Genomic DNA, 12,874 nt, shown 5'->3' with positions numbered 1-12,874 from the left:
TTTCAGTATAACTTGGCACACAAGTAGACTACACTAAGATACGTAATTCTGTGTATCGGTTTTTGATTTTGATGAACGGTGTTGCCGTGGTTACTAAAAATAGAAATTTCTGTGAAATTCTTTCAAAATGCTACTCCTCCTACAGTTTTGGTTTGATTTCATTATAACTTGGCACACAAGTAGACTACACTAAGATACATAATTCTGTGTATCGGTTTTTGATTTCCATGAACGGTGTTGCCGTGGTTACTAAAAATAGAAATTTCTGTGAAATTCTTTCAAAATGCTACTCCTCCTACAGTTTTGGTCTGATTTCAGTATTACTTGGCAAACAAGTAGAATACACTAAGATACATAATTCTGTGTATCAGTTTTTGATTTTGATGAACGGTGTTGCCGTGGTTACTAAAAATAGAAATTTCTGTGAAATTCTTTCAAAATGCTACTCCTCCTACAGTTTTGGTTTGATTTCATTATAACTTGGCACACAAGTAGACTACACTAAGATACATAATTCTGTGTATCGAATTTTAATTTTGATGAACGGTGTTGCCGTGGTTACTAAAAATAGAAATTTCTGTGAAATTCTTTCAAAATGCTACTCCTCCTACAGTTTTGGTCTGATTTCAGTATAACTTGGCACACAAGTAGACTACACTAAGAACATAAAGAGACTTTATCAACGATCATTATTCTATTTAGTTTCAAATCCCAGCTGCTTAAGTACTTTTCTCTTCCTTTGCTATAAGTTCAAACCAGTAGAGCTTCAGTCTCGACAGAGACTTCTGGTTTAAAGTAATATACGCTATAACGTGCGCCATTTTAAAATACGGCTGGAAATTTATATATTTTGTTTACCAATAAAAGTTACGAAAATGCTGTAAATTACACCATTTAAATAAAATTCGTTATAAAGTTATCAAATTATAATTATTTATTATCCTGCAAGGAGAATAATGTCTATTTTTAAGTAAATCCACCACGTGACGCCGTCGCTACTTTTAGATTGATAAACAAACACGGCGTCAAGAAAACGAGGTAAGCCCTTTGAGATACAACTCGCTTTTGACATGGATGGCGTGTTACTATTAATATAACTTATTTTTAAATGTAATCACTATCAACCATCTATACTCTGTTATGACGCATATTAACCTTTTATTAGTAATCGTTGTCAAAATGCAACGTGCCTCGTTGTCTATAATTTCCCGTGGACATACGTGTCTAAATTTAGACCTACTGTTTACGCACTTCCTTTATCAATATTCATGAAAAGACTGAATTCTTGATTGCAGATATTGCTTTATTGTTCTGTTATTACAACGAGTTTTATAGTTAAATTTTGTGGAAATATTATTTTTTCATTACACTTTATTTGTTTCAAATCATTTAATCATTTTGTTTCACATACAAATCGGCATCCATACGGCGTATATTACTTTAAGTAGGTCAAGCTCCAAGATCAAGGTCACGGGGTTAAAAATCACAGTATATTTGAAAATCACATGTCACAAATAATGCACATGTGAAATATGAAAGTCCTATTTCAACTCATTGAATAGTTATTATCAAGTTTAAAGTTCTCGTGACAGATGGGCACTGTCAGAATGGTTGACAAATAAGGTTTAATGTGCCCTAATAAAAATGAATACACGTTATTTGAACATGAGAATTTGAGAAATACAAAGAATAAAAAACTAGAAAATATTAGAAAAAAATTGCACTGAAGCTATATTCAATATCCGTGTTTTTCAACTGCTTGAATCTAAAAATATTATTTACCGTGTGTCTCTAACACATTCCTAAAATTTTTCTACAGTTAAAAATTCCTTAAAACCGTTTTTAATAGTCCTTCTGAGCCTGAACTTGACATAGTATGGATGGCACTGTAGCTCTCTGGTGATCCATCTCAATTTTTTTAGAACAGCTAGCGAGCTACAGATCTGCAGCATGACAATTGTCATAAAGTTAATTTTACAAATTCATTTGAAATGTAACAGAATTGAATTTTATGAAAAGAATTATTTCTAATGCTTATTTTTAACATATGCTAAAATTATTTACCTATCAAGTTAAGTTAAGACAGTAAAAAGGAATTTGATACTCAGTATTTATCTAAGGAATTAGTGTCATTCCTCAGCCTCAAAGAGCGTTCGACTTGTATGATAATTGCGTATGTGTGATGACCGGACGTGAACATTAGATGTACTGGACATTCTGTCATCAAGAAAATATAGTTTTACTCTGGACTATTCCGAGTTACCAAAACGTTTGTATGTATGTCCATGTGTGAGCGTTTCAACTTGTCTTTGTTTTATGTGACTTGACTTGATTTGTTTTTCAAAATACAAACTTTAACGTTTTATTGCTTGACTTTCGTTTTATAAATCACTTGTGTTACTGTCACCAATTATATTCTATTAACTTTGTTTAATTGTCAGAAATGCAATGCAAAATTCAGGAAATCAAATGCAGCGAAAACTGGTAACCCCCCCCCCCCCCCCAAAAAAAAAAAAAAAAAACTAGTACATGTAGTACATGTACACACCTCGACCTTTTCTTAAATTTATTTGACAACCTGCGAATTAAAAACAATATCGCGTATGATTTTTGGTTAATATTATAATAGGTTATGGATTAATCATCATGGATTTCAACACCAGCCCTGACCTGCCATTCTCGACTCTGAAGGAAAGCATTGTCTCATTTCAGGGGGTTACGTATCGCAATGAGAGGAAATTTAATAATTGAATCTCTTTTAGTCCAATAAACACGAAAGAAAGGCTTGGAATATTTGTATGAAATTACAATAAGAAATTTTGAATTTGTTAGAAGAATTTCTAATTATTCTTTTTTTTCTCGTATTCTTAAAGCTCATGTTGGGTGCTCTTCTGTGTAAAACAGCATGTAGTTTTAGTTAATATCATGTACATGCACATAAAATCGTGTCATTGTGATATTCTAGCCTTTTATTTGAGGAAATAAAAGAAATTTATGAGCATATCATTCGGAAAAAATACAATGATAAGTTATGTAGCAAATTATGCAAAACTCAAAGATACTTAATTTTATTTTCGATTTTCATGAGAATTGAAAACGTCACTTCCACTTACAATTTACTGTGTGCATTTGTCCTATTTATTTGTAATTGCTAATTTAAACAACATCGCAATTTTTTCTGAAATAAATTAAGCAACAATTAGAATAACTTGATATAGGCCCGTATACATATAACGATTGCGATTACTTCAAAGTTGAGAGGGAGACGACGGCGCCTGAAAAAATGTGTACCTTTCCAGTAATATAGAATCATGCGTTCAAATTAAAAACAATTAAGTTGCAGTAGTGATATTCCCGATTCTATAAATAACGAAACTATAATGGACTTCACAAGGGTATAGAATTCAACATTAATTTATGTACATGTTCAATTACAATCAGTATCAAAATTGGCAGAGTTATCGATAGGTCATCCTGCGTCACCTTTCAGTGTAACCGATGGACTCGTCCAGAGAAATCATCTGTACCTGAGCAAAATCGCAGCGCCTTTTATTCATTCGTCAAAGAATAGAATCAGACATTTTATCTTTTAATACTCGTACATGTTCAAGAAAACCTTTATATTTGTGTCTAGAAATATTCTTACGATTAATTCAAATAACAAATTCTTGATTTTAAACTGAGTAAATGGATGACTAGCATCGTTTTAGATAACTCTGGGACTCGCGTAAAAATCAAAGAGCGGTAATGTTGACCTCCGGAATGTATATAGGTCAATGCATGCGCGATCAATAAACAGGTAGCACAACTGTAAACAAAGCAGTCAAGGTCCGAGGAAAATTTACGATGCATGAATAAAATGACAGTGAATGATTTTAATTAAGCTTGATTTTTTTTTTATAAATAATGCAACATTGAGTCTAAATCGAATGAGAGATGATAAGTTTTTTCCTATCTCCCGTTTTGTAATTCAAACTAAATACAAGGAGAAAGTTGTCTCTGAATAATCTGTATGACATCCAGCAAGAGAAGACGTTAAAAACTTTATTTCAACAAAGTTTAACATTCAGTTTAGTTAAGTATACTAGTATTATTCTTATCCAGTTTATTTCAGTTATACGTGTTATACGCGTACGCATAAAGAATTCTTCACTTGCCGTATAAAATTAATCAGTTACCTGTACATAAAGTTTGCAGCTCATTCAATAACACAAGATTCGAACAAAATAACGTTTTCATGAGATCAATAAGATGTTAAAGAACCCATTTCAAATCAATAACCATATCGAAATATTTATCGTTTTTGAGTTATAATGCAAAAATTTTCATGCCCCCTTGACCCCTAATGTGAGGGGCCAGCCCCTTTTTAATGATGTCAAATGATAGATCTTAAAATTATGCACAATATTTGTGAAATATGTTTTAACAAATTATTTTTAGTTTAAAAGATACACAAGGAAATATATGTAAAATTTGGCGCTTTTAGGCATTCTCATTTTTGACCCCTATCTAGCACCGTTTGGAGCGCAGAAATCGAAAAAGAAAAACCGATAGGCACAACTTCAATTCTTCTAGTATTTAAATGCAGTAGACATTCTGCTCCAGCTTTTGTCGTTTCTGAGCCTTTGTCTGGAAACGAACAGTACCAAATTTTCACTTAAAGGGAAATAACTCGAAAGCGGAAGGGAATTTTTGAAATGTATGAAAAGATTTTAATTGAGTTTTGTAACGTCCAAAAACTCTGAAAATTTGAGCGAAATCCGTTCAGAAATGAGCGAGTTACGAGGTCTCAAAGTTGGCGTCTAGGAAAAAAAAAAGAATAATAGGGAATAATCTTAACCATCAGAATCAGTAGAAGGTCTTCCGCCTGAGCGGAAGACCTTAATTACACAAGAACTGTTGATTTTAACAACGTTTAACATGTACATCAGCATCGACTATGACGTAGTCTGTCTTTTGAGTCATGTGACATGTGTCCTGTCTCCCCTTAAAATAATAGAAGTTTTCATAATTTAAATTCCAATTTTATGGGGACTTTAGTTGATATCTATGTAAGGTAAAAAAAAGACACAATTTTCAGAAAGAAAGCAATATTTTGGGGTTATAGAAAAGGGGCATAACTCTCATCATGATAGTAATGATGGATTTCAGATAATGTGAAAAATGTGTACTGTTGGAAAACAAGTGAATACAGTGCAGTCTAAATAAGTATATATAGTTAAACAACAGTATCTTAAAATCAGAAATTTTTGACTACCTATATAGGGTATGTTGACGTTCATGACAGTATTACAAATTGGATGAATTATTTGCAAACACTATATATGATTTACTTTTGTTAATTTAATTTGCTCATTTTGCGCATATTTCTTTCTCATGCAGATCATTAATGAACAATGATAGATTGAATTAGCAACTGTAAATGGCATACATGTATATGAATTTTATATACTCTGTTTAGAGTTGAACTTTGGTATATATCTTTGACAGTTGACACTGAGTGATATTTTGAACATATTGAGATACCAAAGTTATTTTAAAGTCCATTGAACGGCATTTTTTTTTCTATATATCTTACCCTGAATCTCTTGGATATCTCAGTTTTTTTTCAGCAGTCCCATGAGCATTTCAAGATAACAAGTGTGACTTAAATATTTTATTGATTCAATTAATTTATGATGAATTATAAAAATATCAATCATTTACTTTTATGTTAATGCATTAACATTTTATATTTTTCAGGCCATATAACAAATGGTTGCTGAATTCATGAAGACTAGCTGGGATGATACAGTACTTTTCTACTCATATGAACCATATCTAAACATCATTTGAGGATCCCTTTCTCAGAAAAAAAGAATTTGCATATTCAAAGACTCTGTAGTTTATTGTTTATTTGTACGTTGTTTAACATTCTTCTTGAGAAATTTTCACTCATATGGGGATGCCAACATTTGTCGGTGGAGAGCTGCAAATTTTGTCCTTTACTTGGCACAAATTTCTAATTGAGCAATGAGGGATCTTTTTGGTACTAGCACTACTGCAACACAGGACCTCTGTATATACAGTCTCATCTTATGATGTCCGACTGTGGGATTTCGAACCAGCAATTTATGGATCAACTCCTTACTCATGACTCTCAAGCAGATGCTCTTGCCACTGTGCCATGCAGGTGACTTCATAGGTTATAAAATAACATAAGATTTATAACTTAAAACTGATGTTTTTAATTCAATCACAAAATAGAAAATGTTTGCAAAAAAGGGAGGTAATAGCTACATGTAGCTCTCACTGGTATTGCATGCTTAAACTATATGAATTACATATTGTAATTACACATGTATTTTAAACCAGATCAGGAAAGAAAGAAACACTTGAATAATTTTACTATGAATTTTATTATAAGGTTGATTATCTTTAAAAATTGGAACATTAATTTTTTTGAGTAGGAAAAAAAAATATTTAGAATGTACATGTGCACTTTCTAATAAACAAACAGCATAATCTTTATTATCTAGATAGATACCTTCCAGAAATATTTACATGTACTAGTAGCTGCAGATATGTAGCTTAATATGTGAAATCAGGTATACTTGAAACTCAAATTACCTGTATTTATTAAACAGAAATTTAGTGAACACATTCATATACCTATGCAGTATTTCATATTGAAAATACACTGTGTTAATGTTTTACTTATTCAACATAAAAATTGACCAGACGTGATCTTAATGAAATAAAACATATCTCACAATATTTCCCCCCCCCCCCAATTTTATCACAATTTAAATGTATATAAATTGATAAAAGAAACTGACTATACCATCAAAGAAAATCTTGAGTTGTCTTTCCTTGTTTAAAGAAAATATCTGATGCAATGAATTCTCCCTTGGGTTCATGACCCTGAATATTAATAAGGTTGGGAGGTGTGCATATGTGTTGGAAGTGTTTTTGTCATTGAGTTTACCATAGTTGTTTTACATATCAGACATTCGACATAGAGACCAACACTTCCTCTTGCATGGTAAGTAATTCTTTCAGACTAATAAGTAATAAGATTCTAATTTTATTAAATGTGAAATCTGTAATTTTTGCACTTAATTCCTTAAATCACTTTTTCTGGAGTAAATGTATAGTGAGAGTGAGACCTTAGGTATAGAGTTATGTAAATAGTAAATACATTTCTGTCACACTTTTCCTCATTTTTTTAAAGTAAACTTTATTTTATGATTAGTGTAGATATCTACAAAGATGTTTATTGTTGATTTGTAGATATTGAGATATTGTTCTCCATGTATTGCTGTGTGCAGCTTATATGCTGTTATAGTGTATGACCCATTCCCATTGAATGGTACGCATGTTTATTGCTTTTATGTCAAACAATAATTAATGATGTACATATACATTGGAGAGATAATTATTGTAAAGATTTTATTGTTAATATTCATTGATTAAAGCAATGGGAGATTTTATTGTGTAATTTTCATATAATTGAATTATCTCCCTTGGATTTTGATAAAGCTATATATATATGTATATATATATATATATATATATATATATATATATATATATTGAGAATGCCCTAAAATTTGATTTGTGTGAGATAGAAAATTGGTGTTCCAAAAATCAAATGGTGTTAAATACCAACAAGACAAAATCTATGCTCATGGGAACTCGACAAAGAAAATCAAGAATAAATTCCCCTGAACTAAATTTATATGCTTCAAACAAATTAATTGAAAATGTTGAATCTGAAAAGCTTTTGGGAGTACATATTGATCATTCATTGCGCTATAATTATCATATTGACGAATGATTCCTGAGCTGTTTCGAATACTGGTTGTATTTATTTTAAACTAATGCATTACAGATATCCACATTTACGCAGACAGTCACTAGAAAATAAAAGTTCAGTTTGCCTTAACATATCCACGTAGAAAGTGGAGGGGGGGGGGGGTTTACATGTCATATAATGTCTCTATTTTTAAAACACTATATTGTATCATTGATAAATCCTCTATAAAGAATATCGTTGATTGTACCCTAATTCATCTCGAAAATCTGCAGTAAAATTTAAATTCTAATGAATCGATTTCGACTTTTTTTATCAAAATTTTCCCGAACTTTTTCCTAGTACTTTGGCTTTTCCCTTAAATCTATGAATTCTATGGGAGGGGGGGGGGGTCCTGTCCACAAGTACCTGTGATGGACGCGTGTGAAGAAGAAAAAGAGATTATGACGTTATGAGACGTAAATTATTACGCTTGCTTCGTGCGCCGATGTACACTTACATGCTTTCTTAAGTTCTTCATAATTTTCTTATTAAATGTGATATCATCATGAAACTTGCAATGCATGATCATAAAATGTTACCTTTTGCTATGACATGAAAAGAAATTTAATTTAGCAAAAGAGAAACTAAACTGTTTCCCCCGTCTACGACTTTTTTGGGACAACCCTCGTATATACATTTTCAATAAACTAGAAACACCAAAATGTACAATGTTTTAATTCAATTTATGTAAAATTGTAACGGTAATCCTGTTAAAAAGGGCGCTAAATAGTCATTAAAACGAAATAAATAATTATGAAGAGGAACAATTGGAGAATGTCAATATAAGCACTGAATTCAAATTTTTAGTCGTCGGTCGTATAACTCACCTGGCCGTACCGATAAATTATCACACCGCGCGTTTCGCGGTATTCAATTCGTGGGCAGGGTCAGGTATGTTATACGACCGACGACATCCAAAAATTTTAATTCAATGCTTAGATAATAAAGGTATGATCACGATGTAAAACGAACAATAAACGGTTAAATTTACACCAAGATTTTGTATTTAATCTATTTTCTATAGTCAGATAACCGTAATATGAGAGTGTTTTTTTAATAGAATAGATGAAACTGGTTAGAGAATTTTTAATAAACAGAGCAAGTGTCAAATTTTAAACTGTTAACACATAAACAGATGATAATAATTATGGCACGCCAAATTCACAAAAATGAGATAAACCTAGTTTCACAATTGATAAACTAGGTTTATCGACTGTAAACTATAGTTTACAAACTGTAAACTATAATTAACGATTCGTTAAGTATAGTTTTCATCTGTAAAACTATATTTAACGGTTGTTAACTATAGTTTATGAATGATAATCTAAGTTTATCTGTCTGTAATAAGTGTTAACAATAGATTTTGTTGATGAGCATAGTTTCACGTTTGTAAACTATAGTTTACAATCGTAAACTATACTTAAGAGTTGTTAATCATAGTTTCACAAATCGTGAAACTATATTTATCAGATCGTTAACTATAGTTAACGGTTTGTAAACTATAGTTTACAAATTGTGAAACTGTATTTATCAGATAATCCATGTTTTGCAATCGCAAATGATTGTTTTCAGTGTTAAGTATAGTTTACGGTTGTGAAACATAGATTATCGCGTTAACTATGGTTTACGGATGTAAAATATAGATTAACGTTGTTAACTATAGTTTACAGTCCGTAAACTATAGTTTACAACCGATAAACCTAGTTTATCGACTGTGAAACTATGTTTATCTCATTTTTGTGAATTTGGCGTGCCATAAATAATGCTTTATATGGTTTTCACTTGGTATACTACACGTGTACCTTCAAACCATATATATTGGGATTATTCTGCCCCCTTGAAATGAAAAAAATAAAGTTACACAAGTTCATTTAATTTCACACTCACATTTCACAATCAGAATACTTCGTAGATACTTTGACGATGCGCCCGGATCTTGTTTGCTGAGTGATGAGTGGAAATGCCAATGATTTTGACAGATACGGAAAAATTTGTGACTGGTGAAGTGGTAGGTTTCGGAAATTAATTCTGTGGTCTTGGTCGAGTTGGAATTACATCAGCATTTGCAAATGGTTGCAAGTTTTTCTTCCAAATGTTCCTCATTAATGGAGCTGATTGTGTTGGTCTGAGCGTTTTCCTTCTGTAAAGTTTGCTGTCACGGGTCTGTACAATATATGACCTAGGTGCGTTATGTTAACTGTGGCATGTTTCCAGATGTTGCCATCCTGAATCATGACTGGATCTCCATCTTTGAGTTCTAGCAGCACATTTCCAGCTTGTCTGTCATAAAAGTACAAGTTTAGATTTCACTTGTCGCTTTTGTAGTTTCTCTTGTGTTTGGTGGACGTAATAATTTACTTGTACATGTAGTAGCTAGGAAGTAAAGTTTTTAAACGTCTGTTCAAGAATAGCTGAGCTGGTGACTGACTTTTATCTAATGGCGTATTGCGATAGTCCATCAAAGACTTGTATGGACCTTAAGACTTCTTTAGTACATGTAAGCGTTTTACTGTCTGGACCATTCCTTTTACTTACATGTAACCGTTAGACTGAACAAAATAAGGACTAGATGTAATATAAAGTAAATAATTAATAGTCCTGAGCAAATTGTTTGAATTCATTACATGGGTACTGTGGACCATTATCTGAAATCACCTCATCAGGAATCCCATATAGAGAAATGGTCTTCATTCTGCTCATTTACATATCGGCCGGCCATATCTAGATTCCACCACATGTCCTGAGTACGACTTCAAACGAAGTGCTGGTTTCTTAGAGTTCTTCACTAGGTTTCAACTGTTTATATTTTTTTCTGCTCAACACATTACAGTTTGCTCCTCTGTCCAATTGAAATTTAACCATCGACACACACAGTTGTAGTTTTGTTGACCAGTATCTGATTGTACTGTTAACATTCCAAGCATCATCTAGGTCATCAAACTCCTCCTGAAGAGTATGTTCAGATTTGTTGCTTCTACTCATAGGTTTGTGCTTTAACGTTTATGACTTTTTCGATCTACGCTTGTTACATTTACTACAATGTCTACCAATTGTTGGACAGGTTTCACCTCTTTCGTGTTTTGCTTTTACATCTTGTGCAAGATTTCTGGTGCTTAAAATGTTTTCTTGGTCCTTGTGTGAGTTTTGTTTTGGTTTGACTGGTAACTATTTCTGTTAGTTTGTACGATATCAATCTTTGGATCTTGTTCATGCATTGTTTTCAGTTGGGCCTGTGATAACTCAAAAGTATGTGCAAGGTCTATTACCTTCTTTAATGCGAGATTTGAGCCCTCATTTATCAGTTCTTCGCGGATTGTGTTCGACCTTACTTAGAATACTAGCCTATCTCTCACCATCTCGTCTGCAATTTGCTATCCACAGCCCTTAACACCAGCTTTAAGAGAGCTGTGATGAATTGTAAACGAGAGTCACTTTCACTATATACAATGCATTGAAATTTATACCTAGCGAATACGTTGATGGACTTCAGTTCTACATATGCCTTAAATTTCGTGTATAAAGTTTCAAGTAATTTTTCTCATCATTGGTTAGATTCTAAGCTCTATAATACTAGTATATATATTTCTCTGTCCTTTAATATCACCGACCGATAATATCAAAACACTGAATTTTTCTTCTTCACTCTTCTGTTTTGAGCGAACCATGAATTCAACATGCTTTTTAAATATTTGACATCTTTTCGGCAGGTTTCCCGTGTTCCAATTTAGAAGTGGTGTTGAACCAGCTATTGCACTACATACAGTCATATTTGTTTGGGGTTAGGGTGTGTGTGAGAGAGGGTGAGGGAGGGAGGGTGTGTGTGTGTGTGAGGGTGTGTGTGAACTTACTCTTTTTAAACTCTGGAGTTTTTTCCCAGGTATTTTTACATAGACAACCGCATGGAGGTTTCCATCTTTATTAGACTAACAATGTACATGTATATAACAGAACATATTTATAATTCCGGATTACTAATAAATTACAGGGGGTAGCAGTTTATTCTAGAATTCACTACAACACTATTTATTGTGAAGATTTCAAATATCAAAAATAGAGGTTATGATGCAATAAATATTTCTAAGTAATTTTTTTTACTTTTTTCTGATATTGATTAAATTATTTATTTTAAGCTTCTTATTGATAAAATTGCAGAAATCTCAGTGTTAAGTGGTGGATAAAGGATATCGAGATAACGAACAGTATTCAATATCAAAGTCCATAAAACAATTTAAAACAAAAACAGGAACAGAGCAAACACGGACCTCTAAAACATCAGAGATGGGATCAAGTGCCATGGAGGAGTGATAAAATATTTTACCAGCTTTGAGTCTAGAAACTGTCTGAGCAATGTTATCCCTAAATTGACCAAAAAGGAATCAGAAAATCTTGAAGGCCCTTCAACCAATTTTGAAGTTCTGAATTATCTGAAAATATGAAAAATGAGAAAAGCCCTGGACGAGATGGTTTCACCTGCGAATTTTTCATTTTTTTTGGCAGGACATAAGTGCCTTCATTACAAGAGCAATAAACAACTCATATGAATTATCACATTTTACTGAATAAAAGTTAGGCATAATAACTTGCACACCGAAACAGAAAACTAAAACAATTCTTATAAAATTCTTATAAAAATATATACAATTATAAACTTAAACTAATTGATTCACTTGTTTGTCCATTATGTAAACAAGAATTCGAAACAATTAAACATTTATTTTTTGAGTATTTATGTGTAAAAAAAAATATGGTGTTTTTTATTATTAATTTTGATAGACAGGATATACTGTTTGGGAACTCAACAATAAAAACATGTTTAGATTACACAATATAATAAAACTTCCTGTTAAACAATTTATTTTTGCCAGTAGGTTTAAAAATATGCCTAAATTAAGTACTGTAATTCTAGAAAAAAATAGTGTAGATAGAATATTAGTTGAACAAGAGGCCCATGAACCTTATAGATTACCTGAGCATCATGCAACAACTTTCCAACGATTGAATTTGATTCATGTTTTAAACTAGTCATAATGGCATTCA

Source organism: Saccostrea cucullata, unplaced genomic scaffold, assembly GCF_032062105.1.
Source record: "Saccostrea cucullata isolate Sc308-1 unplaced genomic scaffold, CSIRO_AGI_Scuc_v1 ctg3088, whole genome shotgun sequence".
NCBI lineage: Eukaryota > Metazoa > Mollusca > Bivalvia > Ostreida > Ostreidae > Saccostrea > Saccostrea cuccullata.
The sequence above is the reverse complement of the archived record's forward strand: the minus strand, read 5'-3'. Positions refer to the sequence as shown.